Raw genomic sequence first — 17834 nt, forward strand, 5'->3', positions numbered from 1 at the left:
TGCATGTTTGTACTGCGGACCGTCTAGGCCTTGGGGCTGGACCGTCCGTAGTTTTGACCAGAGAGGGTCGCTCTCTGCATAGTCCCTGTATTATTTTGCGGACTGTCCGGCCAGGGTCGGCGGACCGTCCGCAGGTGCCAAAATGGTTCGGGTAGGGACTATGTGTTTTTGGGTGTTTGTATTACGGACTGTCCGGGGGCTGAGCCCGAACAGTACTGACTCCCAGGTCGTGGACCATCCGGCCTTGTATGGCGGACAGTCCGCGTGTGTTATCTCAATGTAGTCAGGGCTCCGGTGCTCCATGCTGCCAGGTGTCGGACGGTCCGGCCAAGGTTGGCGGACTGTCCGGACCTCGCTTTTCTGATAGCTCTGACAGATTTCGAACTAGAAAACTAGTCGTTACTTGTATGGCGGACCGTCCGGCCTAAGGGCGCGGACCGTCCGCGTGTTCGCAGAAACTGTGCTAGTTGCACATAACGGTTAGAATTCATTTCTTGTTCACTTGGCTCAAAGATCAAGCCGCGTCTTGATAGAGGAGCAAGTGAGAGCTTGAAGTCCACCTCAACGTGGATTAGGGGTGATCGGCAAATCACTGATACCACGGGATAAAATCCGGTGTCTTTCTCTTCTTGCATTACTTATTACCGTGCAAGTAATTAGTATTTCGCATATTGTCTTTCTTGTATAAATTACCATAGTTGTTTCTCATGGATTGCTTACTTGTTGTCACTAGAGAATTTATACCTCTTGTCATATTGATTAAATTTCTCTAGTGTTTTTTATTTTAGTCAAAACTGTCTATTTACCCCCCTCTAGCCGGTGTCATAGATCCTACAGCTTCATCGCGACGATTTATCTTAATTTCAGATTGATTAATGTGTGGCGTCGCGCGTCTAGTCGCACGATGTTTCGCTTTAAATTCAGTTTGGATGACGTATGCCATCGTGCGCTTCGTCGCGCGACGCTGGACGTTATTTTCATAATAATTCAAGTGTCTCGTGGCGCGCTCCGTCGCGCGACGAGTCGTTTTATTCTTAATTCAGTCTAAGTGTTGTGTCACTCGTTTTGCCGCGCGACAATCCTTTTAAATTTACTTTGTTCTATTTATAATGATTAAACATGGAACATGACTTTATCCTATGCATAACACGATGGCCAAACTAATACTATTCTGTTTAGACGAGTGCTTTGATTTATAATCGCGTAACGTGATCGCTTCTCGACCGTAGCCTCGACCGTTACTATTTCTCTTTCTCGCTTAGTCGTAGGCGTGAGCCCTGCACCGAGCGTCTGTTTATTTATTATATTTTATTGTATGGTGTACTGTTCTTTTGTATTAAATTTGTGGAATGTATGTTTGAACTCGTATAGATAACGGTCAGTTGGTGGAGACCGAAGGAGTTGCAGGTGAAGACCCTGAGCAGCAGTCGGTTGGTGAAGGCAAGTGTCCCTTGACCCATCTATGTCCTACTCATTCCTATAATTCACTCCCCGCATTTACATGATTCATACCTAAGGATTGACTAGCTTTTGGTTTATCTTGTCCTTGTTTACCTATTTTGGTTGGGTTATTTTGGTTTAGCTTTATGCTAGTGATTCACATTAATCAATGAACATGATGAGAATATCTATGATACGTTGTTTTCCCTTTTGATTATGATGATATACTTGTGGTATTTATGGGGGCTCGAGCTGTTTCTGGAGTGCCTCTCCGTAAGGACTGGTTCGTTGGATGATCGCCCGGGAAAACAGTGCAACCATGAGGGTGGAATGGGACGCGCTTAGCTGAATAATTAGAGGAACTGAGGTGTAGTTCGCTTCGCCGTCGTGTCGTCAATGAGGTGCGATGTATGCGGCTCGCTCTGCCAAGGTTGGTTTGCCCCTTGGGGAGGAATGCGGTACATTTATGAAACCTATAGGGTGGCTACAGCCTTAGGGAATCTTTGTAAAGGCTACGTAGTGAAACCCTGCCTATTCACCTTGGTAGTGTTTAAGGGTTTGATCGGCCCGAGGCAAGAGGGAATCACAACTTGTGGGTAATGTGTGCAACCTCTGCAGAGTGTTATGAAACTGATATATCAGACGTGCTCACGGTTATGAGCGGCCAAGGGAGCTCCATTGATTAGAGATACTTTGATCAGAGGTGGTTGGTTTGCAGGTGGTGACGAAGATGATGTTTATGAGTATGCTTATAGTAATGGTAAGTGGTATTCTTTCCGTTTGGAAAGGGTACATTGGGTTAATAACTTGGGTTAATGCTAAAACATGGCTTTCTACTAGTAATAATAACCTGACCAACTAAAAGCAACTGCTTGACTTAACCCCACATAAAGCTAGTCCACTACAGCCAAATGGGACAATTGCTGAGTATGTTGATGTGTACTCACCCTTGCTTTACACACCAAACCCCCCCCCCCAGGTTGTCCACGTTGCAACCATTGATCAGGAGAAGATGAAGTCGTGGAGGAGGACTTACAGGAGTTCCAAGAGTATGACGAGTTTTAGGCGTGGGTTAGCGGCAAACCCCCAGTCGACTGCCTATGAAGGCCGTGTGTACCTACGTTTCTTTTCCGCACTTTGATAATTGTTAAAGACTATGTGGATGTCTCGGACATCATGATGTAATCGACTATTATACCTTCTTTTATGATATTATTTGAGCACTGTGTGATGATGTCCAGTTATGTAACTGTTGTGTACGTCAATTGCTGATCCTAGCACGTACATGGTTCGCATTCAGTTTGCCTTCTAAAACCGGGTGTGACACACCGCAACCAGGGCCTCGAGCCTTTAGCCATCATATCCTTCGAGCATCGGTGCCGCAACGGTACAGAGCGCCCACTAATATCACGAAATATTTGGGAGAGTCGAACCCTAGCCTATGGCTGGGGGATAACCTAATGGTGTGCCACACGGAAGGAGCGAATCATGACAAATTCATAATTCGTAATCTCCTCTTATACCTGGCAAACTCAGCGCGAACATGGTTGACAAACTTGAGGTCATACAACATTCGGAACTAGGCCGACCTCGAAGACATTTTTGTGGGGAACTTCCAAGGCACGTACTTTCGTCCTGGCAACCCGTGGGCCTCAAGAACTGTCGACAAAAACCTGATGAGACCTTAAGGGACAACATCCGGTGCTTCTCACGGCAATGCAGCGAACTAGCAAACCTTGCTGACGCCGACATCATCAGAGCGCTCATTTCGGGAACCATGAGAGAAACTTTGGGCATAAGCTGGGGCACAAGAGCCCGTGAACCACGAAGGAGCTCCTAGACATTGCAACCGCTCATGTGTTAGAAGTAGATGCAGTGGGAGCGTTTTTAGTCATCGCAGGCAAAAGGCCTAGCGTGACAAGGAGCCCGATGGGGGCCTCAGGAGGTGGCCTAATAAGAGAAAGAAAGGCAAAGGCACGACGAAGATCTAGTGGCGATGGCGGGTCAGAAGGGAAAGAGACCGCCGACCTAGGAAGCCACCGACCATTTCGAGAAGCTGCTTGAAGCCCCAATGTCTGAACCACCGCTACCCAACCCGACATGCCTACAAGGACTGTAGGTTGCTGAGAAAGTTCCTAGGTGGAGGTACGCTGCCCGAGAAGGGAGCAGAACCTAGGCGGGGTGGCGCACGAGAGAAGGCAGGAGAAGCCTTCCCGGATGAAACTGGATGCCTACTAATCTTCGGAGGATCAGACTACTACGCGCCAACAAGAAAATGGAAGTCAGAATAGCGTGATATATTCTAGGCTTAGCAAACGTCTTCGGTTTTCCTCAACTGGTCCGATCACACCATCACCTACGATCGCACCGAGCACCCGGAGCATATCCCCGACCCGGGGCGATACCCACTCATTGTCAGTCCCATCGAGGGGTCGATGCAACTAACGAAGGTATTGATGGATGGAGGGAGCGGGCTCAACATCCTTTACTCTATTACGCTCGACGCCATTGCCTTAGACCAAGACCGCCTCCGATCAATAGGGGGCCCTTCCACAGGGTTGTACTAGGAAGGTGGGCGACCCTGTTTGGGCGAATTGACCTCCCGGACCCATTTGGGACGCCGACCAACTTCAGGACCGAGACCCTCACCTTCGAAGTGGTTGGGTTTTAGGGGACCTATCACGCCATTCTTTGGCAATGATGTTACACGAAGTTCATGGCAATCCCAAACTACACCTACCTGAAGCTTAAGATGTCGGGTCATGCATGTACATTATCGTGGGCACCACGGTGCGCCACGCATACGAATGCGAGGTCAAGTGCTGTGACTTAGTTGAGGGAGCCACCACCAAGCAAGAACTCTTAGGGATACTACAGGTCGCAGACGAGCAACCGCCCGACGCGAAGAGGACGAGTGCGACCTTCAAACCAGTGAACGATGTGAAGGAAATACCCTTGGAACCCGAGTGCGCCGACGAGTGAACGGTGCGCATTGACTCCAACCTTCCTCCGAAATAGGAAGCGCTCATTATCTTCCTCCGTACAGAAAGGGACATTTTTGCCTAGAAACCTCCGACATGAAGAGCACCCCGAGGGAAGTCACCAAGCATTCCTTGTGAATCAATCTTGGGTTCACCTCGGTGAGACAGCGGTTGCGCCGCTTTGGCAAAGAAAAACGCAAGGCCATTGGGGAAGAGGTCGACAAGCTCCTTGCTGCCGGGTTCATCCGCGAAATTAACCACCCTGATTGGCTGGCCAGCCCTGTATTGACCCAAATGAAAAGCGGAAATGGAGGATGTGTGTTGATTACACCAGCCTGAACAAGGCATGCCCGAAGGATCCATTTTCCCTCCAGCGTATCGACCAGGTGGTCAATTCTACATCTAGTTGTGAGGCTTTGAGCTTTCTCGATGCCTACTCAGGCTATCACCAGATCGCGATGAAGGAGTCCAACCAACCCATGACTTCCTTCATCACGCCTTTCAGCTCATGCTGCTACGTGATGATGTCGTTCGGTCTGAAGAACACAGGGCCACGTACTAGCTATGCATGATCAAATGTTTCGACAATTTGATTGGAAAGACTATGGAGGCTTACATCAACGACATCGTAGTCAAGATTAGATGAATCGAGGGCCTTGTCCATGACCTAAGAGAGACATTTGATAAGCTAAAAGTCAATGATATCAAGTTGAACCCAGAAAAATGTGTCTTCAGCGTTCCCGAAGGCATGCTGCTCAGTTTCTTGGTTTCCGAGCGAGGAATCATGGCCAATCCAGAAAAGGTTTCCGTCATCACAAACATGGGGCCCATATGGGACCTCAAGGGCATCCAACGGGTAATATGGTGTTTGGCTTGCCTCAGCCACTTCATGTCGTGCCTCGGGGAGCACGGGTTACCGCTCTACAAGCTATTGAGGAAAGTCAACCGCTTTGAGTGGTTAGCAGAGGTGCAAGAGACTCTTGACAGTTTCAAAAGCCTCTTGACCCGAGCCCCGTCGTGGTCCCACTAAAGGCAAAGGAGTTGCTCCTACTCTACATTGTGTGGACAACTTAGGTGGTCAGCTCAGTGCTCATCGTGGAGAACCAAGAAGGAGAAGTCGTATGCCTCACTTCGGCATCCTGCCTACATCATAAGTGAAGTTCTCACCGGCGCAAAAACTCACTAACCCCAGCTACAAAAGTTATTGTACATCGTTCTAATTACTAAATGGAAGTTTAGGCATTATTTAGAGTCGCATCCTATTACCATGTGACTTTGTTCCCCCTGGGCGACGTGACCCGCAATTCGGACATTTCTAAGAGGATCACCAAATGGGCCCTTGAATTAATTGGATATGGGATCTCCCATACCCCGCAAACAACGATCAAATCACAAGTCCTTGCCAACTTTGACACGAAGTGCACCGAGACCCAATTAGAGCTTGCGCGAACCATCGAGAAATGTTGGATCATGCATTTTGATAGGTCAATGACAAAGGGGAGCCGGTGGTGGCCTCATTTTTACGTTGCCATTAGGGGACGGTTGTGGTACATCGTTCAACTCCACTTTCAAGCTTCTAGCAATGTGGTCAAGTATGAACCCCTTGTAAATGTGTTGTGCATTGCAGTGGAGCTAGGTGTCCGATGTCTAGAGGTCTGAGGGTATCCTAGCTCGTCGTAGGGCAAGTAATGAAAGATTCAAAGTGTCGCGATCCCAAGATGGCGACATACTGCGGGAAGTTCGGTGACTGGAGGAGCAATTTGATGGCCTCGGACTGAACCACATCCCTCGACGAGACAACGAAACAACGACCACCCTCCCAAAAATGACGTCGGGACAGACGAGCGTCCCTCTAGGGATCTTTGCGACCGACCTTTTTAAACCAACCATTCGATATGACGAAGCCCACCATAAGGGTAGGCAACTCACGGGCATGGACTCGTCGACCTCAAAACTGGTTGCCATTGTGGAGGAGACCGACGCCCCAGCCGACCTCGTGGCCGACTAGAGAGCGTCGTATTGTGACTTCTTGTCCAACAGTTTGCTTCCCTGAGACGAAACAAAGGCACGAAGACTTCGTCGATGGGCCAAGTCCTTCATCGTAATTGGGGAAGATCTCTACAAGAAGGGGCATAATGGAATAAGGCAACTGTGCATTCCAATCGAGCAGGGAAAACATCTCCTAGAAGACATCCATGGCGACATATGTGGGCACCATGCTGCCCTGAGGAGGCTCGTGGGAAACGCCTTCCGACAGGGATTCTACTGGCCCATCACGGTGTCTAACACGCATCAGGTGGTGAGAACCCGCGAAGGGTGTCAATACTACGTGTTGTAAACCCATTTGCCCGCGCAAACACTCCAAACCATTCCTGTCACGGTGTCACCTGGTCGTTTCCTGTCTGGGGACTTGATCCAGTCAGACCTCTCAAAAGAGCACTCGGGGGGCTACACTCACATCTTGGTCGCAATCGACAAGTTCTCTAAGTGGATTAAGGTGTGGCCCCTCGCAAAGATCACCTCTAAGTAGGCCATAAAATTTGTCACCAATATAATTCATTGTCCCGGGGTACCCAACTCAATCATAACGGATAACAGTACGTAGTTCATTGAAAACAAGTTCCTAGAATTCTGTGACGAATACCACATCTGTGTAGATTGGATTGTCGTGGCTCACCCCCGTGCAAATGGGTAGGTCGAATGAGCTAACAGAATGATCATGCAAAGCCTCAAATATTGATTTTTCACGTGCCTTGAAGCATCCTTATCCTTTGGGACTCAAATGTGATACAATTACTAGTCCCATGAGGCTAGTAACCACATTTATTTCATCAAATAGATCAGAGTCTTAAACAAAAATTATTACAATACCAAAGCTCCATGGAGCTTGGAAAATTATTAAGACTTTGGAGCTTTTCACCATTACTTAGGTGAAAGAAAACATAGATCTGCATTCCCTTAGGAACGACTTCAGAGCTTTTCACCATTACTTAGGTAAAACAGAACTAGCTCTACATTCCATTAGGAACGACTTCAGAGCTTTTCACCATTACTTAGGTGAAACAAAACATAGCTTTGCATCCCCTTAGGAACGACTTTGGAGCTTTTCACCATTACTTAGGTGAAACAAAACATAGCTCTGCATGCCCTTAGGAAATACTTGGTGCTTTTCACCATTACTTAGGTGAAACAAAACATATTTATGTATTCCCTTAGGAACGACTTCAGAGCTTTTTCACCATTCACATTGATGGGCATGAAAAATCTAGATCAATATTGTATTATCTTGTAAAAATGATGAAAAGACTTGCAGAAGTAAATGGAAAGATACAAAGGTAGGTTGTTGATAGCTTCGAGGTCACATACCCAACCCTTAGGGTTCTCAGTATATGTGCTTCGTCTCTGGGACCATGATATTGACGATGTAGGTTTCAGACCCCTCCTTTTGTTCCTTTGTGATACACCCAGCCAGGTGGGGTTGGCCGAGGCCCAACAAATTAGGGTTGCCCGGAGCCCAACAATTCATTAAGCACACCCAACTTAGGGAAAGGCCTAATCGCCCTAAAAGACTAGTCCAATGGGGGAAGGGTGGATCTCCCTTTTAAGGTGGCTTCCTCCTCCCAAGTTAAGCGAGATGGGATAATTCTGAGGCTCACACGGTCGTCGTCCAACTACAATTGGGCCAAGTGGATCAATTGTGTCTTTGCCAATGGGTAATAGTGGAGGATGTCCTCATCATCCCCACCTTCTTAAAATGGGCTCTAGCTTTCATATTAGATGATACGCCCAGCCCAGGTGGGGTTTGCCGAGGCCCAACAAATTAGGGTTGCCCAGAGCCCAGTAGTTCATTAAGCATACCCAACTCAGGGAAATGCCCAATCTCCCTAAAAGACTAGTCCAATGGGAGAAGGATGGATCTCCCTTTTATGGTGGCTTCCTCCTCCCAAGTTAAGCAAGGTGGGATAATTATGAGTCTCACACGGTCACTGTCCGACTACAATTGGGCCAACTAGGCCAATTATGTCTTTACCAACGGATAATTCTGAGGCTCATCACTTTGTTGCATGTCTTGCCTTGGGAACTTGGGTTGGTTAGCGGGAACTTGATCATAGGGATGCGATCCTAGGATGAAGGAGGCAGCTGGTGACCATGCACTCATCACCGGGTTACTTGAGGCATTTGAAGACAAAGGCAGACATGGCCTTCGCTCTTGTGGCTGGGTTTGCACGTACTGTGAGACGTAGGTTGAATGGTATGAAGATGTACTAAGCACCTATTTCATCTGTGCAGGTTGAGCTGCTGACGAAGCAAGCTCTTTCAGCTTGTTGATGGTGTGGTGACATGTCCTTGTAGTGTGTCATTTGTCCTCACCACAAAACAAACAGAATGGCTTCCTTGGAGGTGCACCAAATCTGCCACCAAAGCTTCGTCCTCCCCTTCCTCTCGAAGCAAGTGGCCGAAATGTATTTTGCGAAGACTGGTGCTGAGAGTTTGACTGTTGTCCTGATTGACCCTGCGATTGGGTCATTCTTTCCTCACCCTGTGATGGGTTATGGATGCTTTAGACATGCCTTGGATGGAATCTTCCTCCTAAGCCCTTGGCGACTTCAGTGTACCTGTGGAATTCTTCCCTCCTTTGAAGGAAATCATTATCAGCCCTTATGTACTCATCCATCTTTTGTAATAACTTTTCAAGAGAATGACGAGGCTTCCTGGCATAATACTGAGTGGTTGGCTCTGGCCTGAGCCCCTTGACCATTGCTTCGATGACGATGTCATCTTGAACAACCGGAGCCTAAGCTCGAAGCCTGAGGAACCTTCAGAAAAATGATTGGAGATATTCATCTGGTTCCTGTGTACACTGCAATAGAGGTTGCATAGTGACAAGCTTGAATTGAAAACCTTGAAAGCTGGTAAGGATTATTTCCTTAAGCTTCGGCCATGAGCTGACAGTCCTTGGTCGGAGTGAAGAATACCAAGTCTGGACGACACTTCGAACCGCCATGATGAAAGATTTTGCCATGACTGTTGAGTTCCCCCCATATGATGATATGGTGGCTTTGTAGCTCATGAGGAACTACTTTGGGTCTGTCAGGCCATCATAGATAGGTAGTGTGGGGGCCTATACAGTGGTGGCCATGGTGTAGTTTACAACTCTGGTGTCAATGGTGAAGCTTCGTCGTAGAGGAAGTCTTGGGTATTGTACACCTCATGACAAAGGTCGTCATGGTCTCGCTCATCGTAACCTTGATCCCTAAAGTTGTTCGTGTTTTCATGCGCTTTGATATTGCACATTTCCTCAGTTGCTTCATTAATCTTTATCTAAAGTTCTGAAAGGCGAAGCATCTTCTCCCTATGCTTCTCGACTTGTTGGTGAATAGCTTTTAGATTGTTGATTTCCTCATCAAGCTCCTCTTCCTGAGAGGGCAACCCGATGGCCTTCTATTTCTAGATCGTTGCCTCTCTGATGAGAGCTTTGTTCCCTTGATTGGGATCGATTGGTGCAAGGATGGAGCTGGATGCTACTGCTTTCTTCGGCGGCATCTTGTGTGTTGGTGTGGTCATGAATTCACAGGAGGTGGGCTCCAATGTTGGCAACTTGTTTTCAATTGCTGAATGGAATCAAAAACAAGGCAACACAATGTTAAAAGGTAGAAGCCTTCGTCCTTGAAGTGTTATCTCTTCGGGATAACTCTTCGAGGACAAAGGTTGAATGCAATTGAACAAATGCACATAGTATGACAAAGTGAAATATGGGAACTCATCTCATATGCCTTAACATATTATTTCTCTTCTCATACAATACAAGTTTACAATCATACCTTCGGCTTCTTGATGCAAGATAGCATGAAGGTGTTTCGGAGGCTAAGCTATGCGAAGCTGTAGCACCTGGCTAAAGGTACTTTATGCAGGGTACTATTCATCTATTTATAGGGGAGATGAACCGACCTGGTATGGATTTACAATAATGCCCACCCATTTTTACATAAGTCATTTACAAACGGTATTAGGGCAATAGAGTAATTTTCTTCGTTCTTGGCTTCAGGATTTCAACCTTCGTCCCTTAGCTGCTTCTTCCTTTCGGCTGTGGCCAAAGCTACTATCTTCGGCCACTGTCTTTATCGCTTGAGTATAGATGAAGTGTTTTTGTATGTCGCTCTCTGTCGAAGCTTAGCTTCGTACTCCTATAAGAACAATCATGAAATGCACTTGTTAATCGCCAAAGCCAGATGTTAGAGAAATAATCTTCGAGATTTAAGCGATCTTCAGCAAAACCTTGTACCCTTAAGGCAATTATGTGATATAACAAAACAAAGGACCTTTGGTAATGTAGGCCCCCAACACTGGAGTTGATCAAAAAGGGCATCAATCCGAGGTAGTGGATACTTGTTCTTGATCATGACTTCGTTTAAGGATCGGTAATCAATACACATCCTCATGCTTCCATTTTTATTGACGACAAACAAGACTAGGGCTCTCCACAATGATGACCTAGGACAAATGAAGCCTTTCTATTGAAGCTCTGTGATTTGTGTCTTCAGTTCTGCCAATTTTGTAGGTGCCATATGGTATAGTCTCTTTGCAATCGATGTTCCCGGAAGAAGGTCAATGTAGAACTCCCCTTCTCTGTCTGGAGGCATTCATGGTAACTCTTCTGGAAACACATCCATGAACTCTTCAACCATAGATATTATTTCTGCTCCCAGACTGAATATCATCAGGTCTTGAGCTGTCGGTTAGGCTTGACAAGAAATCGACTTCCCTTGATGATCGGTGAGGAGGACTTTTGAAAGTCGCCTAGAGGGGGGGTGAATAGGGCGAAACTGAAATTTACAAATATAAACACAACTACAAGCCGGGTTAGCGTTAGAAATATAATCGAGTCCGAGAGAGGGCGTGAAAACAAATCGCAAGCAAATAATGAAGTGAGACACGAGGATTTGTTTTACCGAGGTTCGGTTCTTTCAAACCTACTCCCCGTTGAGGAGGCCACAAAGGCCGGGTCTTTTTCAACCCTTCCCTCTCTCAATCGGTCCCTCGGACCGAGTGAGCTTCTCTTCTCAAATCACTTGGGAATCAAACTTCCCGCAAGGGGCCACCACACAATTGGTGCCTCTTGCCTCAATTACAAGTGAGTGTTTGATCACAAGAAAGAATCAAGAAAGAAAAGAAGCGATCCAAGCGCAAGAGCTCAAATGAACACTACAAATCACTCTCACTAGTCACTAGGGCTTTGTGTTGAATTGGAGAGGATTTGATCTCTTTGGGTGTGTCTAGAATTGAATGCCTAGCTCTTGTAAGTGGTTGAGAAGTGGAAAACTTGGATGCAATGAATGGTGGGGTGGTTGGGGTATTTATAGCCCTAACCACCAAAAGTGGCCGTTGGGAGGCTGTCTGTTCGATGGCGCACCGGACAGTCCGGTGCACACCGGACAGTCCGGTGCCCCCTGCCACGTCATCACTGCCGTTGGATTCTGATCATTGGAGCTTCTGATTTGTGGGCCCTCCAGGGTGTCCGGTGCACACCGGACAGGTACTGTTTGTTGTCCGGTGTGCCAGTATGGGCGCGCCTGACTTCTGCGCGCGCAGAGCGCGCATTAAATGCGCGGCAGAGAGCCGTTGGCGCGGAGATAGCCGTTGCACTGGAGTCGCACCGGACAGTCCGGTGCACACTGGACAGTCCGGTGAATTATAGCGGACGGGCCGATGGAGTTTCCCGAAGCTGGCGAGTTCCTGAGGCCGCTCCTTCTTGGCGCACCGGACACTGTCCGGTGTACACCGGACAGTCCGGTGAATTATAGCGCGAGTGCCTCTGGCAATTCCCAAAGGTGGAGAGTTTGAGCCTGAGTCCCCCTGGTGCACCGAACATGTCCGGTGGCACACCGGACAGTCCGGTGCGCCAGACCAGGGGTGCCTTCGGTTGCCCCTTTGCTCCTTTGTTGAATCCAAAACTTGGTCTTTTTATTTGCTGAGTGTGAACCTTTTACACCTGTATAATCTATACACTTGGGCAAACTAGTTAGTACAAATAATTTGTGTTGGTCAATTCAACCACCAAAATTAAATGGGGACTAGGTGTAAGCCTAATTCCCTTTCAATCTCCCCCTTTTTGGTGATTGATGCCAACACAAACCAAAGCAAATATAGAAGTGCATAATTGAACTAGTTTGCATAATGTAAGTGTAAAGGTTGCTTGGGATTGAGCTAATATAAATACTTACAAGATATGCATGGATTGTTTCTTTTATATAACATTTTGGACCACGTTTGCACAACATGTTTTGTTTTTGCAAATTCTTTTTGTAAATCCATTTCAAAGATCTTTTGCAAATAGTCAAAGGTAAGTGAATAAGAGTTTGCAAAGCATTTTCAAGATTTGAAATTTACTCCCCCTGTTTCAAATGCTTTTCCTTTGACTAAACAAAACTCCCCCTAAATGAGATCCTCCTCTTAGTGTTCAAGAGGGTTTTGATATATCATTTTGGAAATACTACTTTCTCCCTCTTTTGAACACAATAGGATACCAATGATAAATACTCTTGGAAAACACTAAGTTTTTGAAATTGTGGTGGTGCGGTCCTTTTGCTTTGGGCTCATTTCTCCCCCTTTTTGGCATGAATCGCCAAAAACGGAATCATTAGAGCCCTCGAAGTGCTTTTCTTCCCCTTTGGTCATAAATAAATGAGTTAAGATTATACCAAAGACGAAGTCCGGTCCTTTTGCTTTGGGCTCTTACTCTCTCCCCCAAAGACAAGGTCCTTTTCTTTGATGCTCATGCTTGGAGTGACGGCGAAGTATGAGTTACGTAGTGGAAGCCTTTGTCTTCGCCGAAGACTCCAATTTCCTTTCAATGTACCTATGACTTGGTTTGAAATAGACTTGAAAACACATTAGTCATAGCATATGAAAGAGATATGATCAAGGGTATATAAAATGAGCTATGTGTGCAATTTAACAAAAGAAATTCCTAGAATCAAGAATATTGAGCTCATGCCTAAGTTTGTTAAAAGATTGTTCATCAAGAGGCTTGGTAAAGATATCGGCTAATTGATCTTTAGTATTAATGTATGAAATCTCGATATCTCCCTTTTGCTGGTGATCCCTAAGAAAATGATACCGAATGGCTATGTGCTTAGTGCGGCTATGCTCGACGGGATTGTCGGCCATCTTGATTGCACTCTCATTATCACATAGCAAAGGGACTTTGGTTAATTTGTAACCGTAGTCCCGCAGGGTTTGCTTCATCCAAAGCAATTGCGCGCAGTACTCGGCTTCGGCGGTGGAAAGAGCGACCGAATTTTGCTTCTTTGAAGCCCAAGACACCAAGGATCTTCCCAAGAACTGGCAAGTCCCCGATGTGCTCTTCCTATTGATTTTGCACCCCGCCCAATCGGCATCCGAATAACCAATTAAATCAAATGTGGATCCCCGAGGGTACCAAAGTCCAAACTTAGGAGTATAAGCTAAATATCTCAAGATTCGTTTCACGGCCGTAAGGTGAGCTTCCTTAGGGTCGGCTTGGAATCTTGCACACATGCATACGGAAAGCATAATATCCGGTCGAGATGCACAAAGATAAAGTAATGAACCTATCATCGACCGGTATACCTTTTGATCCACTGACTTACCTCCCGTGTCGAGGTCGAGATGCCCATTGGTTCCCATGGGTGTCTTGATGGGCTTGGCATCCTTCATCCCAAACTTGGTTAGAATGTCTTGAGTGTACTTCGTTTGGCTGATGAAGGTGCCCTCTTGGAGTTGTTTGATTTGGAATCCTAGAAAATACTTCAACTCCCCCATCATTGACATCTCGAATTTCTGAGTCATGATCCTACTAAACTCTTCACATGTAGACTCGTTAGTAGACCCAAATATAATATCATCAACATAAATTTGGCATACAAATAAGTCATTTTCAAGAGTTTTAGTAAAGAGTGTAGGATCGGCCTTGCCGACCTTGAAGCCATTAGCAATAAGGAAATCTCTTAGGCATTCATACCATGCTCTTGGGGCTTGCTTGAGCCCATAAAGCGCCTTAGAGAGCCTATAGACATGGTTAGGGTACTCACTGTCTTCAAAGCCGGGAGGTTGCTCAACATAGACCTCTTCCTTGATTGGTCCGTTGAGGAAGGCACTTTTCACGTCCATTTGATAAAGCTTAAAGCCATGGTAAGTAGCATAGGCTAATAATATGCGAATTGACTCAAGCCTAGCTACGGGTGCATAGGTTTCACCGAAATCCAAACCTTCGACTTGGGAGTATCCTTTGGCCACAAGTCGAGCTTTGTTCCTTGTCACCACACCATGCTCATCTTGCTTGTTGCGGAAGACCCATTTGGTTCCTACAACATTTTGGTTAGGACGTGGAACTAAGTGCCATACCTCGTTCCTTGTGAAATTGTTGAGCTCCTCTTGCATCGCCACCACCCAATCCGAATCTTGTAGTGCTTCCTCTACCCTGTGTGGCTCAATAGAGGAAACAAAAGATTAATGTTCACAGAAATGTGCAACACGAGATCGAGTGGTTACCCCCTTATGAATGTCGCCGAGGATGGTGTCGACAGGGTGATCTCGTTGGATTGCTTGGTGGACTCTTGGGTGTGGCGGCCTTGGTTCTTCCTCATCCTCCTTTTCTTGATCATTTGCATCTCCCCCTTGATCATTGCCATCATCTTGAGGTGGCTCATCTTCTTGATTTTGCCCTTCATCAACTTGAGCCTCATCCTCATTTTGAGTTGGTGGAGATGCTTGCGTGGTGGAGGACGGTTGATCTTGTGCATTTGGAGGCTCTTTGGATTCCTTAGGACACACATCCCCAATGGACATGTTCCTTAGCGCTATGCATGGAGCCTCTTCATTACCTATCTCATCAAGATCAACTTGCTCTACTTGAGAGCCGTTAGTCTCATCAAACACAACGTCACATGAGACTTCAACTAGTCCAGTGGACTTGTTAAAGACCCTATATGCCCTTGTGTTTGAGTCATAACCAAGTAAAAAGCCTTCTACAGTTTTAGGAGCAAATTTAGATTTTCTACCTCTTTTAACAAGAATAAAGCATTTGCTACCAAAAACTCTAAAGTATGAAATGTTGGGCTTTTTTCCGGTTAGGAGTTCATATGATGTCTTCTTGAGGATTCGGTGAAGATATAACCGGTTGATGGCGTAGCAGGCGGTGTTGACCGCTTCGGCCCAAAACCGGTCCGGTGTCTTGTACTCATCAAGCATGGTTCTTGCCATGTCCAATAGAGTTCGATTCTTCCTCTCCACTACACCATTTTGTTGAGGGGTGTAGGGAGAAGAGAACTCATGCTTGATGCCCTCCTCCTCAAGAAAGCCTTCAATTTGTGAGTTCTTGAACTCCGTCCCGTTGTCGCTTCTTATTTTCTTGATCCTTAAGCCGAACTCATTTTGAGCCCGTCTCAAGAATCCCTTTAAGGTCTCTTGGGTTTGAGATTTCTCCTGTAAAAAGAATACCCAAGTGAAGCGAGAATAATCATCCACTATTACAAGACAATACTTACTCCCGCCGATGCTTATGTAAGCAATCGGGCCGAATAGATCCATGTGGAGTAGCTCAAGCGGCCTGTCGGTCGTCATGATGTTCTTGTGTGGATGATGGACTCCAACTTGCTTCCCCGCCTGACATGCGCTACAAATCCTGTCTTTCTCAAAATGAACATTTGTTAATCCTAAAATGTGTTCTCCCTTTAGAAGCTTATGAAGATTCTTCATCCCAACGTGTGCTAGTCGGCGGTGCCAGAGCCAACCCATGTTAGTCTTAGCAATTAAGCATGTGTCGAGTTCAGCTCTATCAAAATCTACTAAGTATAGCTGACCCTCTAACACACCCTTAAATGCTATTGAATCATCACTTCTTCTAAAGACAGTGACACCTACATCAGTAAAAAGACAGTTGTAGCCCATTTGACATAATTGAGAAACGGAAAGCAAATTGTAATCTAATGAATCAACAAGAAAAACATTGGAAATAGTATGGTCAGGTGATATAGCAATTTTACCCAATCCTTTGACCAAACCTTGATTTCCATCCCCGAATGTGATGGCTCGTTGGGGATCTTGGTTTTTCTCATATGAGGAGAACATCTTTTTCTCCCCAGTCATATGGTTTGTGCACCCGCTGTCGAGTATCCAACTTGAGCCCCCGGATGCATAAACCTACAAAACAATTTTAGTTCTTGACTTTAGGTACCCAAACGGTTTTGGGTCCTTTGGCATTAGAAACAAGAACTTTGGGTACCCAAACACAAGTCTTTGACCCCTTGTGTTTGCCCCCAACAAACTTGGCAACTACCTTGCCGGATTTGTTAGTCAAAACATAAGATGCATCAAAAGTCTTAAATGAAATGGCATGTTCATTTGATGCATTAGGAATTTTCTTCTTAGGCAACTTAGCACGGGTTGGTTGCCTAGAACTAGATGTCTCACTCTTATACATAAAAGTATGGTTGGAACCAGAGTGAGACTTCCTAGAATGAATTTTCCTAATTTTGTCCTCGGGATAACCGGCAGGGTATAAAATGTAACCCTCGTTATCCTGAGGCATGGGAGCCTTGCCCTTAACAAAATTTGACAATCTTTTAGGAGGGGCACTAATTTTGACATTGTCTCCCCTTTGGAAGCCAATGCCATCCTTAATGCCAGGGCGTCTCCCATTATAAAGCATGCTACGAGCAAATTTAAATTTCTCATTTTCTAAGTTGTGCTCGGCAATTTTAGCATCTAGTTTTGCTATATGATCATTTTGTTGTTTAATTAAAGCCATGTGATCATGAATAGCATTAATATCAACATCTCTACATCTAGTGCAAATAGTGACATGCTCAATGGTAGATGTAGATGGTTTGCAAGAATTAAGTTCAACAATCTTAGCACGAAGTATATCATTCTTATCTCTAAGATCGGAAATTGTAACTTTGCAAACATCAAAATCTTTAGCCTTAGCAATTAAATTTTCATTCTCTAATCTAAGGCTAGCAAGAGATACATTCAATTCATCAATCTTAGCAAGCAGATCAACATTATCATCTCTAAGATTGGGAATTGAAACTTCACACACATGTGAATCAACCTTAGCATTTAAACTAGCATTTTCATTTCTAAGGTTGTCAATAATCTCACGGCAAGTGCTTAGCTCACTAGACAATTTTTCACATTTTTCAACTTGTAGAGCGTAAGCATTTTTAACCTTAACATGTTTTTTATTTTCCTTGATTAGGAAGTCCTCTTGGGAGTCCAAGAGATCATCCTTCTCATGGATGGCACTAATTAGTTCATTTAATTTCTCTTTTTGTTCCATGTTAAGATTGGCAAAAAGAATACGCAAATTATCTTCCTCACCACTAGCATTATCATCACTAGAAGACTCATATTTAGTGGAGGAGTTGGATT

This window comes from Zea mays, chromosome 8 (assembly GCF_902167145.1).
Source record: "Zea mays cultivar B73 chromosome 8, Zm-B73-REFERENCE-NAM-5.0, whole genome shotgun sequence".
NCBI classification, from domain to species: domain Eukaryota; kingdom Viridiplantae; phylum Streptophyta; class Magnoliopsida; order Poales; family Poaceae; genus Zea; species Zea mays.